The sequence below is a fragment of the Pleurodeles waltl genome, chromosome 4_1 (assembly GCF_031143425.1).
Source record: "Pleurodeles waltl isolate 20211129_DDA chromosome 4_1, aPleWal1.hap1.20221129, whole genome shotgun sequence".
In the NCBI taxonomy this organism is placed as follows: domain Eukaryota; kingdom Metazoa; phylum Chordata; class Amphibia; order Caudata; family Salamandridae; genus Pleurodeles; species Pleurodeles waltl.
This window is the reverse complement of record NC_090442.1, coordinates 453,191,149-453,207,163: the sequence shown is the minus strand read 5'-3', so window position 1 is coordinate 453,207,163 and position 16,015 is coordinate 453,191,149.

Below are 16,015 nucleotides of genomic sequence, written 5' to 3'. Positions count from 1 at the left end.
CACTCCCTCTGGTGGCAGGTCCACCATTGTCTGGGTTTACAACAGGAGACTAAGGTACCTGTACTGGGGGGCACATCATAGAAGACAATGACCTTGGGACACAGGTTTGGGGGCGAATGGTTGCCTGTGATGTAGATGCAACAGGGCTGGGAGGAGTTGATGTGGGCAGGGTGAGGCTCACAGTTGTTTGTTGACTGACCAGGTGTCCCTGATGAGCCAGCTTCGTCGTCATTGTCAAGCATCCAGGGATGTTTTCCTCACTGGAGCCTTCATTCAGAGGGGTAGTGTTATTGCCTGGCATCCTCTCCATTGTAAGAATGGCAAGGTTACATGTGGGAGAAGTGGAACACGCTGCTGCTGAAAGTAATAAAACAAGTAATCTTTAAATGTTCCCATTAGACATGGTACATGACATGCACACAAAGCCTTAACATGATCCCCTGATATGACAATGACAGCTGTTTCAAATCTGGGTTAGAGTTATATGGAACATAGAGATTTCCAATTGCATACACCACGCTCCAGGTTCTTGTAGTGCCTTGGTAGTTAGATGACTGTTGATTGACTGATATCTCGTCTCTCAAGACATGACAATGTACGTTTATCTCCTAGTAAGGTGTATGGCATATCTGAGACAAGTAACAGCTGTATAATGTACAATGGTAACACACCTAGCCAACAGTAAGGGAGTTAACATTTAACCTGGGCCTCTGTATGGGTGTACAGCAAGTACATCCAGCTTCCCATATAGTTTACCCCTCCAGGTAAATACATGACATTGTTTGGATGGTAATTTCAAAGGCCAGTTTTATAGGGGACACAGCTGTAGCTGTGGTTTGCTTATAATAGTACTGGTAGTGGGCCGTAGCATTGCTGTAATTGCCATAGACTGTTCAATTGTGTAGCATTCAGGTGGGTTCTATTGATTGTTAGTTTTACATGCAAGGCAATTTCACTTGTAGTACATGGTTCTGGTTTCTTATTGGTGGAACAGTGCCTCCTGGGAGTTGTAGTGTTGTCAGTCCCTGTACTTCACATGTCATACACAGACACTGTGGCCCCAGGTGAGGTTTAGTTAACATGTGGCATGCCAGAGAGGGGTATTTAGATATTTGGACACAGGGGTGGTGGGTGGTTTGGTCATTGAGGTGGGGAAAGGTGATCAGTGAGCATGCAAGACAAAACTGCTGACATTATTGGTGTAGTGACTTACCAGACTCCACTCCCCCAGATATTCCTGTCAGGCCCTCAGGATAGAGGATGTCCAAAGCCTTCTCCTCCCACGATGTGAACTGTGGGGGAGGAGGTGGTGGTCTACCACCAGTCTTGTAGACTGCCAGCAGGTGCCTTGGAATGTACCTTCCCACTGAGATCGTTCCACCTCTTCCTGATGTCCTTCCTTGTGCATGGGTAGCTGCCAGAAGAATTCGACCTGTCGACTATTCTTTGCTGCAACTCCATTTTCCTGGCTACTGATGTTTGCTGGAGCTGCGCTCCAAAGAGGTAAGGCTCTACTCTGATAATTACACCCACCATGTCCCTCAAATCACCATCTGTGAAAGGTGGATATTTATATGGGGTTCATGATAGCTATGAAACCGATCCTAGGATGCTTGTTTCCAGTCTAGGGAGGACCTGGCTTGGTAGTTTGGGCTGGCCTGTTCCCATGGGGGAACAAGGCCAAGACTGGTTTGCATATGGCTGGGTCCAAACTGGAAAGGCATGGGTAGCAAAAAACAAAGGATTTAAGCCCAGATCTCTGTACTGGGGGTGAATGTTTGACATTGTTCATCATTTCGTCCATCACTTGTTCTTTTTGCATTTGCTGCCCCAAGGTGGAAGGGTATGCCCAGACGTGGGTCCCGTGCTCCCCATGCTACTGGAATCAAGCTAGCCTGGCTGATGAAGGGTGATACCCTGAAAACGGTCCTAGGATGCTTGTTTCCAGTACCGGGAGGACCTGGCTTGGCAGTTCGGGCTGGACTGTTCCCATGGGGGAACAGGGTCAAGACTGATTTGCAAATGGCTGGGGTCAAACTGGAAAGGCATGGGTAGCAAAAATGATGGATTTAGGCCCAGATCTCTGTACTGGGGGTGAATTGTTCAAAGTTACGTCCATCACTTGTTCTTTTTGCATTTGCTGCTCCAAGTGGGAAGGGTATATCCAGACGTGGGTCCCATGCTCCCCATGCCACTGGAATCAAGCTAGCCTGGCTGATGAAGGGTGATACCCTGAAACCGGTCCTAGGATGCTTGTTTCCAGTCCAGGGAGGACCTGGCTTGGTAGTTCGGGCTCGACTGTTCCCCTGGGGGAACAGGGTCAAGGCTGATTTGCATGTGGCTGGGTCCAAACTGGAACGGCAAGGGCAGCGAAAAAACGATGAATTTAGGCCCATATCTCTGTACTTGGGGGTGAATTCTTTACATTGTACAGCATTCCGTCCATCACTTGTTCTTTTTTGCATATGCTGGTAGGCCCCCAGGACTTCTGAGATCACGTCCTGGGCTGCAGCATTTATCCTGTGGCTTCCCCCCTGGCCCACTGAGGCCCTCCCACTGGGCCTAGCCCCGTGTGCCTGTGTCCCCTGCAAAGATCTGGCGGTACCACTTGTACTGGGGCCATCGTCTTCCTGCCTGTTAGTAGGGGATGACTGTGGCCTCTGTACCCGTGTTCCACCTGTCTGTGGCCTGGATACACAGGTGTGGGGACGGTTGCCCTGGGCTGGTGTTGTTGCCTGGGTGGTAGGGGTATCAGTGGTTTCCTGGGTGGGGCTGCTGGAGGGTGACAGTCCAGGACTGTATGAGGGGCCAGGCTGCTCATCAGTGTCCAGGGATCCATCCCCAGTGTCCTGTGAGGTGCCTCTCCCTCTCCCTGGAGGACACTCCCACTCCTTGTCCTGTCCGTAAGGGTGTCATGGGTGGTGGTGCCTGTTGGGGGAAATGGACATGTCTGTTGCAAATGCATGATCGGATAGGGTGCACAGGGCTGGGCTATTTTGTGCAGGTGTAAGGTTTTGGGGCCATGCAGGGTGCCTTTGTGAAGTTTGCACTCCATTTTGTTTCGGATGTGGAGTAGCATTGTGTGTGGTGTAGTGCCATTGTGAATCCTTGCAGGGGTAGGTGGCTGTGCACAGGGGGAGGGATGTGGGCCTATTAGTGGGTTTGTGGGCATGCAGGGGGAGTGGATTCAGTGGCTGTGTGCTGGGTGGGATAGTGATCCTGGTGGGTGTTGATGGGGTGGGGTGGTGCATGCATTACAGGTGTGATGTATATGAGGTAATTGTAGACGACTTACCCGAGTCCATTCCTCCAGTGAGTCCCTCAGGGTGCAGGATGGCCAGTACCTTTTCCTCCCAGACGGTGTTTTCGGGTGGTGTTGGTGGTGGTCCTCCCACCAGTCTTCTGGACTGCAATGTGGTGCCTTGATGCCATGCCCCTGAACATCCCCCGCAGGTCGTTCCATCTCTTGGGGATGTCGTCCCTGGTGCGTGAATGGTGTCCCACTGCATTGACCCTATTGACAATGGTCTGCCATAGCTCCAACTTCCTGGTGAAGGGTGTGTGCTGCACCTGGGCCCGAATATTTGTGGCTCCACCTTCAGGGTCTCGTCCACCATGGTCCTTAGCTCCCTTTCTGTGAACCGTGGATGTTTGGGGGGTGACATGATGAGTGTGGTGAATGGTGTCGGGGGTGGAATCGCGGTGAGGGTGCTCTTCTGTGGGTCGGTGTGTCTCGTGTATAGTGCCGTTTGGTGTCTGCTTCTGTCGCTCTGTGTCTTCTTTGTCCTGGTTTAGTTGCAAAGGATTGTGGGGTGTGAATGTGGGTGTTTTATGGTGTTGTAGATGTGTGCCAGGTGTATGGGTTTCAAGCTTATCCAATGTGTGCACTTCTTGCTATTGGGTACACTTGTAGGCCCGTGGTGGGCGGCACCGCCAATGGTCATTCGACTTCCACTGACCGCCAAGGTGATTTGTGCATCATTATTTAGAGGGTGGGATGTGGGTGTGCTCAGCGGGCGGGGTGGAAGGTCCAGCGTTTCCGCCAACAGGTTCCTGGCGGTGACTTGTGAACTGGTGAATTTTTGGAGGGTTTCGTTATTTTGGTTCATTATATGGTGGGTTTGTATTCACCGCCACTGGCGGTCTTCTGTTCACCGCCGCCACTGTGGTCGGCGGTGTTTACCGCCATGTTCATAATGACCGCCTTTGTCCTGCTTCATTTCTCATTCCTATCTCATTTGCATGATAAGGGGGGGATGACTTATCAATAACTGATTTATGAATTCATCGTCTGAATCACTTTCATAGGCAACAATCTTTTTACCATTATTTTCTGCTGTCTGATCTGTCATCACAGCTGTTTCTTTCTTGTCTTAGGCTTAGTAGTGGCTTCTTCTTGTTCACCTGAAACGGCTGGAAACATTCTCACTCCATTTAATATGTCTGCCCTCTATCTTCTGAAAGTGTCTGAACAGGTTTCTGCATTCTGTTCTCATATTTAGTGGATATCTTGCCATGAGCAATCAACTCCCAAACACTAAGGGCTTCAAATTATGTGGGTTTTAGAGGCGGTTTCCTCTCATATTTTACTTGCCTCAAATTATCACAAATTCCTAAATTAAAAGTTGTGTATCGGGGAAAGGCTAAAGCATCTTCTTCCTCTGTAATTTTGCACCAGCGTTCTAACCAAATACAATACTGACATCCTTTAACAGTCATCATAATATAACCTGGAGTTCATTCTGGTGGGGCTTCAATACCATATCTCCAACTGGAACAAACACATCTCCTCTTTACACACTCTTTAATGATTTAAAAAAGTAATTTTTACTCAATTTCAATTACATTCATCACTTCCAATCAAATTAGACAAAAATTTTAATCCCATTATCCTTGGATTTCATAGACCTCAACCAATAGCAATGCAGTACTGTCCACCAATACCAGCGTGGCTTCAGACTAATCAACCTATACCAATGCAACACACAATGACGTCATACTCACTTCATTCTGGTGCTGCAGTCACTTCGCGATTGTCTCTCACACAGTCACTCACACATACACTAAATGTGAAATATTTCAGGCAAAAACCCAAAAGCTGCCTGCACACTACGGGTAGGAATCAAACACTTTGAAAGCTGTATTGACTACACTTCTGACTGTGGCTTTTGCAATTACACAACAAGCGAAACTTGACCAGTAACTCTCACCCTGGTTGATATGGATCCTCCATGTGCACTCAGGATTCACCTAATACCAACCAACAACTCACACACGCTCAAGGAAAACTAATGACACTGTCAATGGCATCTCTTGACATATACCTCACTGCAGACAATAAATTAACCAAGTGTCTTCTACAGTTGTGCATTATCCCAGGATCTCAGGCCTCAATGGACCAGTCAACAACAACCGCTGACATTTTTTAGCACAATGTTCCACAATCACTTTGAGTATCATGATTCCGCGAAATACTTCACAACATCACACATCACCACAATCTTCAAGTAAAAAGCATTGCAAGTGCAAATCCCTATTTATACTCACACATCTGTCTCTTGTAGGCACAATGCTGGAACCATGGGGCATACTACGGGGTGGTCAATTTTCGACTGACCAATGACATGTGAACTCCCTAACACTAAACAAAAATATGGTCCCCTCTCTTGTGGGATGAAATAGTAACTCTGTTAACAATTCTGTAGATCCTAATTGCCTAACTTTAACCTAAAATATGGGTCCTCCTCTTAGGGGACAGAACCGTACCTCTGCTACCAAAACTGCAAGCGCATTTTCCTCATTTGCAGGAATCAAACGCTTTACTGCAGTCAATAGACCTTTTGACTGAGAAAGAAGTGTTGTGAACCATACACAAAATTACATCAACACCACCCCAACAATTTAGATACCATACAACCACAAAGTTAGTGTCATAAAGACGGTACCAAAAATCTAATTGTGAAGGTTTATAAGCACCATAGGCTGATCAAAGTGGCGAAACAGGTTCAAATGAATTAGCATTAATACAATTAAGCCTTCAAGAGGAATGATGCATATCATTAATGAAATTATCTGAGATACAGAAATACATCTAAAGTCAGATTGTAATAACATTATCAAGCTCAGTGAAGGAGAGTATGAAATTATTTGTCTGGGCACAGGTTGTCCCTACAACTAACCAAATTAGGAAATGCATGTGTGGGGGCAGACGCATGCAGGCAAAAATACAAAAGGAAACAAAAATAATTTGAAAATATATATCTCACATTACAGAATACTAGCTAGAAACAAATACAAGTAAGTATCAGCATGATAGATTCTATTCTAGAAAAAGGGGCATGTCAAGGGGCAATGGCAATCAGCTGAGAAGGGTATACCTCTCCAAGGAACAGCATTCGGGGATTTTTCATTAGCAAAGCATCTGGATCAGCAGCAAAGTTCGGTCAGAAGTGCCATCAGGAAGGTGCAGAGAGAGAGAGAGCTGGCTAAAGTCCATCCTCAATATAAAACAGATAAATCAAATTGATTCATCAGCTTAAAGGCATCAGGTCACACAAAAGGGGCATCAATCAATCATCGACAGTTGGTGATTACAAAGTTGCAACAGTACATCAAATTTTCAGACTTTCCCTGAGACTATCTTCCATCACTGTAAATCTACAGAATAGTGGCAACATTTTAATCACGGTAAGTCCACAGGCCAGGTTGTTCTTTTGCAAGGCCACAAAACTAAATGTCTGCAAAGCTTCTCATGAGATCAGAGCCTAGAGAAAAATTCACATTAGAAAGATCAATGATTCGGCACGTTTGCATGACTGCAAAATACGAGCTCTGAAGGCCTCAATTAAGCTAGCATAAGAAAATCACTTGCATTACAGTTAATCAATGCAATTTTAAAAAACATGAAAAAATACAAACTTTTAAACTCATCAGTTTTAATATTTCATTAGTATGAGCATAACATTTTACTTTCAATGACAACGTTATCAGTACATTCCAGTAAATGTGGCAGCGAAGTGCAATTATTACATTTCTGCACATCTTTAAACTTATAAATCACACATTAGTCATTAGAAAACTAGCAGTTAGTCTAGAGTCTAAATTATACTTTAACATAATTTTTATTTCACTAACATATTGTTTAATAAGGAAAGCACAATTGTGACCACCAGCAAATGAAAACATGAGCGCATTTGATATATATGTGTCAATGCAGCTTTCTACGTTAGGCTGTCAAACATGAGACATAATTTGTCACCTTCTGCTGACGTCTGGGTCACTAAAAGTATTACTAAATGATATGTTCCAACATAAGTCACCCCTAAGGTAGGCCCTAGTTAGCCCCAAGAACCTGGTCTAACATATTTAAAAAGTTGGACATGTACTTTTAAGTTTAACATGCCCAAACCTTCATTTTTATTACATGTAAGTTACCCCTAAGGTAGCCCCTAGTTAACCCCAAGGGCAGGGGGCAGTGTATTTTTAAAGTTAACATGTCCAGATAGTGACTGTCTTTCTGTTACCTGGAATTAATGCACATCACATTAAATCAATGTTGAGATTAGTGCTGGTCACTTATATGGGTTAGTATTGAAACAATACATTTTTGAGTCAACAAGGTCACACTGCTACGCATACTTCAACAGCAATGGCTATTCTATTTCACCAGATGCTTGGTGGCTTCTCTATGGTTTCCTCTCCAATGCTGGTCGATGTGTAGGCATTATTTTTTATAACAAGCTGGCAAACCTCAGAAGTCCACAAACTCCTTATGTTATCTTAGACCTCAATGGAAAATACTGCAAACTATGCCTTTCTTCCTGTTAGAACGCCACCCATATTCTCATTTCAGCAAGATTTGACAATGGAAAGTCTTCAGTCTTCCTGAAGAAGTATAGCTTGTCAGAGGACTTGATTTCAAGGGGAAGAGCGTTCCATGCCACACCTAGTTTGTAAGAAAAAGCCCTAACCCATGTCTTGTTCATTTGATCTTAGATACAATTTTCAAAGATGCAGAAGTAGATCTTAGCTGAAGCGTGGGACAGTGCAATGGAAACATTTTCCTAATAAGGACAAGGTGATCAGCATGTAAGGCCTAGAAGCCAATACAAAGGATTTGAAGAGCACCCCTTCATTATTGGTAACCTGTGTAGGAAATGTTGATGTTTTGAAAATGGTGCCCAAAGAGGCAGCTTGAGTCTCAAATACACTGCTGCATTGTTACAAGTGCAGTTGGTAGATCCCACCAGGAGTGTCAGATAAAGAGCATTAGCATAACCTTAACATTAGCGCTGCCTAAACTTGGCCCCAAAACTGCCTGAACAATAAAGTAATGTAAAGTGTTTGTCACAAACAATAACCTTTCCTCAATAATTTGATGTGGAAAAACGGTGAGCTTGAATACCCTAAATATATTTGTTTTCATGGAAAGCTCTTAATTAATAATGACCTGCAGATTTTTCATCATCTTGGCGGGCGAGGGACTACTTCATAGAGCAGCAGGCTGCCAACAAAATATCCATGAAGAGGCTCGACCACCTACTGCCTTGCAATGCCGCAGCTAAAACGGATTGTCTGCCAAATACTACAAAATGCAACGTTAGTAGAATGATCTCATGTCTGCTGCATAAAAAATCCTTTGTATGAATCTCAAACTGGTTCAGAACTTGTATTAAGGAAATGTATTTCTTTTGAGCAAGTGGCGTGTACCATAAAATGTTTCTACATCACTTCAACTGTTGATTGTAAGTGTTTTGGAAATGCAATAAACAGTGGACCCACTGATAATGGACGGAAGGTTCCATAAGTGGAGTCTTATTGTAGCGACTGAATGCACACAGACAGAGAAAAACCAATCATTGACATGTGAACGTTTATCTAGTATCTCTCTGATAAGTAGTACATTTTGAATAGGACAATTATCATCACAAGATGCTTCTGACCAATGGAAAATGGGAAACATCTTTAACTTAACAGCACTGCTCTTGGGGTTCTAGAGTATCATTTCTTGCCATTATTCTGAGATTCCTCCAGTCACTTTGACTCTCTGTCCCTTTGACACCTGCCAGCCTATCTACTGACATCCTAGTACTTTATTATTTTGAGTTATTTCTTATGCTCCATGTAATGATTCTGGTGCTTACTTTAGCGCTTGATGCTTAGAGCTTGTAGCACATTGCTGCCTGCCTTAGACATTAACTTGATGGTTCAGAGAACTTAGAGCCCAAATTCTAAACTGCCCTCCCCTTTACCAAATCTCCTTTCTTTTGTCTTTTGTTTTCCAGATACCATTTGCTGCTTTGGATAGAGCCATAGCTAGATGTTTTCTAAATTCATGGTACTAAAACTTTTGCATGAAGCCCAGCATGCTAATCTGGAGTTAGTGAGGTGTTTCCTCTTTTCATTTGTCTTTTGTCAATCAACTGATAATATTCAATTGCTGATCAAATGTACGTTATTATCCTTGCTCAATTACTACTATTAATGATTTGTACTGTCGCTATTGATGGCATAGTTGTTGTAGCTTTGATAAAATTAAGATCCTTTAGGCATTTCGGTCAACCTGTGTGGTTTCTATATTTTTATCATATGGTTTTGAGACTAATTTACAAGATCTGAGCATTGTTAATATAGAGAAATACACATTTTAAGTGATACTAAAAGGTGTGGTTATTCATGGTTGAATGGGTCATGGTGCGTACAAATACTGACTCTAATGTATTGAATTGTTTACTTATGGTGATATTGGTGTGATATAACAGTGTGACCATCTTAAACGACTCAAAATGTTGATCGGCCGACGTACGTGTCTCCTTACTTGTTATTATAACTAAACAGATAAGGCTTGAGGCGCTCACAAGATTTGGCATCAGAGTTTAATGGTTATGTCTCTTTAAGAGCAAGTCATTATGGGCCTCATTATGACTTTAGTGGTCTCTGAGTGGGTCCGCCAAAGCCACGGGCGCCAGAAGACAGCTGGCATATAATGGGTACTGCCGGATTTCTGCCACATTGTGGCCGGATATCCGGTATGAGCCATGCTGGCAGGTGGTGGCGTGCTGTCGTTGCTACAACCTGCACCCCTCCCCCATTAAGAAGCTGCCAGCCGTATTAAGACTATTAATACGGGCTGGAGGTTCCTGCTGGCGGGGCGCTGCCCGCAGTGGCAACCCCTGATACCATTCGTGCCGGATCACCTCCTCACCGGACAAGGTAAGTCGGTTATCTGATGGGGTGGGGGGGATGGGGGTGTTTTGTGTGAGTGTGTGATCTCTGTGTGTGTTTGAATGTGTGTGCGTGTGTGAATGCAACTGTGAGTGTTGTGGTGTATGCATGGTTGTATGCATGTGAGTAAATACGTGTATGAATGTTAAAGTGAGTGCGTGTCTGCATGTGAGTATGCATGTTTGGCTGTTTGTGTGTATGCCTGTACGGATGAGTGTGAGACTGTGTGAGTGAATGCGTGTATGGAAGTGTAGGTGAATGGGTATTTGCGTGTTGTGTGTGGGTGTCTGTGTACATGTATGCAGGGGGCTGCTATGTGAGCAGGGGGTTGGGGGTGCTATGTGAGTAGAGGCAGTGGAGCAGGGGGTGGGGGCTTTGGGGCACTGTGTGTGTGGGGGTGTAGAGGCTCAGGGGCTTGCTGAGGAGGGTGGGGAGCCATCTACAGCTGACAGGAAAGGAATTCCCTGTCACCAGTAGCCCTACTGCTATGGTGCTACTGCCACGGAAACCATGGTGGTAGGCCGGCTCCTAGTACTGCCAGCGGTCCTCTGTGGACCGCCGGGTCGGAGATGAACATCTCCGGTCTGGTGGTTCATACCGCCAAGGCGGTAAGGATGGAGATGTGGTGGGTTGGCTGCGTCCAACCCACCACACTCATAATATAATGGTCTTCACTGCCAGGCTGTTGGCAGTGATACCGCCACATTAACCCTGGCAGTCAGAAGACGGCTAGGGCCATAATGAGGGCCTATATAGTTTAGGGTTGCTCCCTTTAAAGATTTTTTTCAAACTCAATAATGCAAAATAGAGAGAAGATGTACCCTTAAACGCCCAAGGTGACTTTCCCCGGTCCTTGGAGTTTGCCTATGTTTGTATAAAGATGTTCTCGGCATTCTATGGATAGGGTGAATGGAGTAGATTATATGCTTGCACAGCTTTTGCAAATTTCAGGTAAATTGAGTTGTTTGTGAGGATTTAGGGATTTTTGTGTATTCCAAATGATGTTGTAGAAGGAGTGTGCGTACTCCGAAGTGTGAGAGTAGGGAAGTTGGCAAACTTCACATGTGTGGCGCTTTGTGCTAAAAAAAATTCCATGTGCTTTTTGGTATACGGGCCCTGTGAGGTCTGAGACTCCGGAATATATTGAAAAGTGTATGAGACACTTGGTTCTGGTTGTAATCAGATTGAGAGTAAAATTTGGGGGTCAAATTTTGTTTGCGAATCAGAAGAACTGAGAAAGAAAGAATTGCTGTTAGAGCCAAAGCTGTGAGTGAAGCAATTGTATTACCCTACCTGTAGTAAATGGACAAATTGTTTTTTTGGTTTTGTTGAAGTGATCACAATAATTTTGCATTAGTTTGGTGTGAATCTAAGTTTAGGAGGACAAACTGCAAGACTTTGTCAGCCCCTTAGACTGTGGGTGTGACATCATTGGAGCCTTGCTGGGTTAGGTTGGTTAGTGAGAAGGGTTGCGCACGGTAGACGTAGAGGATTGTGGAATTAAAAGTCACTTCCTGATTATTGAATTGTAACACAAATTTGCAAAAATTAAGTTTTTCAAAGCTTTAAAAAGCGCACTTAGGGGAAATGAGTATATTTAGGCTACAGTATGAGACTGAGAAATTTGCCTGCCAGAAGGTACTCTGGCATATATCGTAATCAAGGACAAAGGTACGGGAGCATGCCTTTGGTTAAAACATTGGTGCAAAATCAAAGAAAGGGAAAGAAGTCTGGCGTTTCCTGAAAATGGAACCTTTAATTTGATAATTTTAGAGAATTTGAGACAAGTGATGTATGATAGAAAACCTCTGCCAAGACCAGCTCAGTTTGAAGCATTAGCGATCTGGGAGCTAGTAGTCAGATAACAACAGCAGTTAAAATTTGAGAGAAAAATTAAAAGGGCAGAGAAGGCACTAGCAGAAGCTAGGTGGGACAATGAACAGAAACACTGGAGATTAGACACCTTACAAAGAATTAGAATGTTTCCTGCAATTTCACAGGACAGTGAGAAAGAAGCAAAGAAAGCTTCTAGAAAATCCAGCAGGAGTTCATCTGAGGATGGAGAGCAGAAATCAAGGGAGACTAGGACGACTTTGACTACTGATGAAGTCAGACAATGATGAATTCATTTCACAGTTATTGAGAAATCGACCACCACCATATGTGGCACAAGTGAATGGTCCAATCACTAATGTGAATACCTCTGTACCAACACCAGTTAACATGTCACAGAGTTCAATACAGAGTAATCTTAACATGACTGAGAGTTCCTTACAAATTAATCCTAACATGACACAGTGCTCATTACAGACTAGTCCTCACTTAGTGCAGGTACCGATGCAGAGCAGTTTTAACCTGCCTTCTGCGTCTGCAGTACAAAATCAGATTACTCAGTTCAGTATTACTAGGATTTACCCTGATGTGCCTGTTGTGGATGCAACAACAAACCTAATAATGCAGGCAGGACAGGTTTGCCAGAAACCGATGTTCATTCAGCCGGAGTCAACTCCGCTCTTACTGCCGTAAATACAGCCACAAATGACTCCGAAATTCTCTCCTATAACAAGGAGACAGACAGACAAGTCTGTATTGCTGAATCAGAATACAGGAGTGATGCACCCTCAGAATGCAAGTGCTAAACCAAGTCCATACGCTGTGTCTGTAACTGTCACAATTGGTCCAGTTATACCATTGTTAGCTCAGGGAAACAACAGCATAAATGGTCAGGGAATCCTGAGTCAGAGCCAAGTGGGAGGAGGACTTTATGATAATGCCAGGATAGTCTCTCCAGTGGAATAGACTATTGATGGAACAGGGTCACTGTTAGATTTGAGTCCTTTCAGATCTCCTCCGAATACTGAAACAGGGTCACATATTGGTCCCAACTTGAAGTTAATGACACCCCAACTTCCAAACTTGACTCTTCAACAGTTATCAGGCACTCAGCCTAATAACATTTCACTACAAGGATTGACAGCTCAGCAATTGACTGGATGGTTAGATAAGTGGAACAGCCCACAAAGTGCTTCTAATGGAGAAGAACACTTCAACTATATTAGACTTGGGATGGAAGCAGGTGAACTTGTTGAAGGACTATAAGTGTAAATCGCCTTGAGTCTTACACAGAAGCAGAACTGCAATACTTGTGTCTGAAAATGACAAAAGAAGCAGGTGAGGTACATTGAAGATTAGCGGACTTAGCAGAGATATACAACATAGACATTGAGAAAACTAAATATTTGAAGAAGAGTTATAGGTTAGAATTTAATGAAAAAGATTTTGAACACATGAGAACTGCAGGAATGAAAATGCATCTTAAAAATTACTTCAAAGCATTCAGACATGGAGAGCATTAGACAAGTGGAAAGGCAGATGGGTAAAGAAACGAGAGAATGGAAAGAAGGATTCTGACATTCTCTCTGCAAACATGCAGCAGGTTGGGCATCCGGTGAACATTTTACCAATAAGAGAGATTTCAGGAGGGAATTTTGTGCATGTCCCCTGGAGCAGAAGTGACACTTTGTCATTCAGAAATGATTACCTGAGGGTGAAACCTGTAGAATGGTATCGGCAGACAGACATGTTTGTAAAACTTGCAAAATGCCTTTGGGAAGATTTGAACACTCTTTTAAAGATAGTAGCTCCAGCAGACTTATGGATTGAATGCAAAACCAGCATAGATTGGTCAACAAGGGAGCCGGCGTGAGATCCGGCAACAGGTGCACCATCCCCTGAAGTAATGAAGTATTACTATAAAGTGAATGAATATTTGAAAATGAGAATTTCTCCCAAAACCATTGATTGGCAGCACATAGACAGGACAGGTGAGGAAGCAAAAGAGTCAAATCACTCATATTATGAGAGATTGTTGCAGGCATTTAAGCTTCACAGTGGTACAGAAACAATTGAGCCGAAAGACACACAAGAATACATGAACTGTTACAGGCTATTCAGTTGCCCAAAAAAGTTGCTGTGGTGAAATGCAGTGTGCAGAGATCACAGGATTACATGTCATTGGTAAATGAATATGCGGATCAAGGCGCAAGGTTTTGCGCTTTGAACGGTATATAATTCAAGGATAAGTGGGAATTGTTACCTGAGAATGATAAGATCTATACAAATTATGCAATACACATTATAGATACAGTAGAGGAGTCAAAAACCTTACAGGATAATGTCCCAATGGAAGAGCATAGAGACTGGCAAAAATTCAAATGCATACAAAGAGATGACGACTTTTGGGTATCAGGTGAAGGGAAGGTGGTCCTGCCTAACAGCCTTTTGACTGAAATGGCTAGATATTATCATGGTCAGGCTCATGCGGCAAGGGATGCAGTGTTCAGAACTTTTAAACAGTTCTGGTTTAATCCAAAATTTAGACAGATTGCCGAAGCAATTTGCCACAGGTGCATCATCTTTAAGCAGAAGAACGTGGGAAAAGTAAGAGTGGTCAATATGGGCCATATTGGCACTGCTGGAGGATCATTCAGCAGAATGCAAAGGGATTTCATTGAGATGCCTGTGTGTGGAGGTTTGAAATACGTGTTGGTGATTGTGTGCATTTTTAGTCACTGGATTGAGGCTTATCCCACACGAAGAAATGACAGTCTCACAGTAGCAAAATTACTGCTCAGAGAATTAATTACACGTTTCGTTTTTCCGGTCTCTTTAGAATCAGATAGGGGAAGCCACTTCCACAAAGAAGTGATAAAATTGCTATGTTCAGCTTTAAACATTGAGCAAAAACTGCATTGTAGTTACTGCTCTGAAGCCTCAGTACTTGTAGAACAGATGAATGGTACTTTGAAATCGAGAATGGCAAAAATGTGTGCATCCACAAATCTGAAATGGCCTGTAGCATTACCTCTAGTTCTGATGTCAATGAGAAGTACGCCTGGCAAGAAAACAGGATTGTCGCCTCACGTGATCCTCATGGGAAGAGATATGAGCTTTCCAGCTGTCCCAGTAAATGCTCTTGTGAACATTACAGATTATATGGTATTGGACTACTGAAAAGGCCTGGCTGATATGGTTCGCTCTTTCTCTATCAGGTGGAGGCCACCACATTGCAACTGTCCCAAGACCAGGGACACAACCTGAGAGCAGGTGACCGGGTTGTGATCCAAAAGCACGTGAGAAAATCGTGTTTGGAGCCTCGGTGGAAAGGTCCTTACAAGGTGGTATTAATCACTACCACGGTTGTCAAGTGTATGGACTTCCGAACTGGATCCATGCCAGCCACACCCGGAAAGTACTTAAGCCTTCAGAGCAAGAAGAAGAGTTGTTGAGAATACCAACAACATCCACACAAACTCCAGGCTTGGAGAGAAGAGGAATCAAACTGGAAATGATGCCAGAGCATCCCTCAACTGACTTGACCACTCCTGTTAAAGACAAAGTGGAAGAGATACAGGACAAGGACAATGAACTGACTTCAACTGGAAGAATAGGAGAGCCTGATCAGAGGAGCGCTTTCCCAGAAGCAGACGGTCCTCAAACACTGACCGAAAAAATGACTGGCCCTAGTGGGAAAGGAGCTGAGGCAGATCAAAGCCAAAGAGATTTGACTCCTCCTGAACCGGCTGAAGAAATGCCAAAAAAAGGTAACTCGTGTCCAATACTGAAAAGAGTACTGACAGGAAATCCGTTGAAAGGTGACAACTGGCTAGAATCGAGGTCAAAGACAAAGAAGATAATTTCAGTACCACCAATTCAGGAAGAGGTTGACACGACCAGAAAAGAAGATCTGAGTGATGGTGAATTTAGTGAAGAATGAAAGTTGAATAGAAAG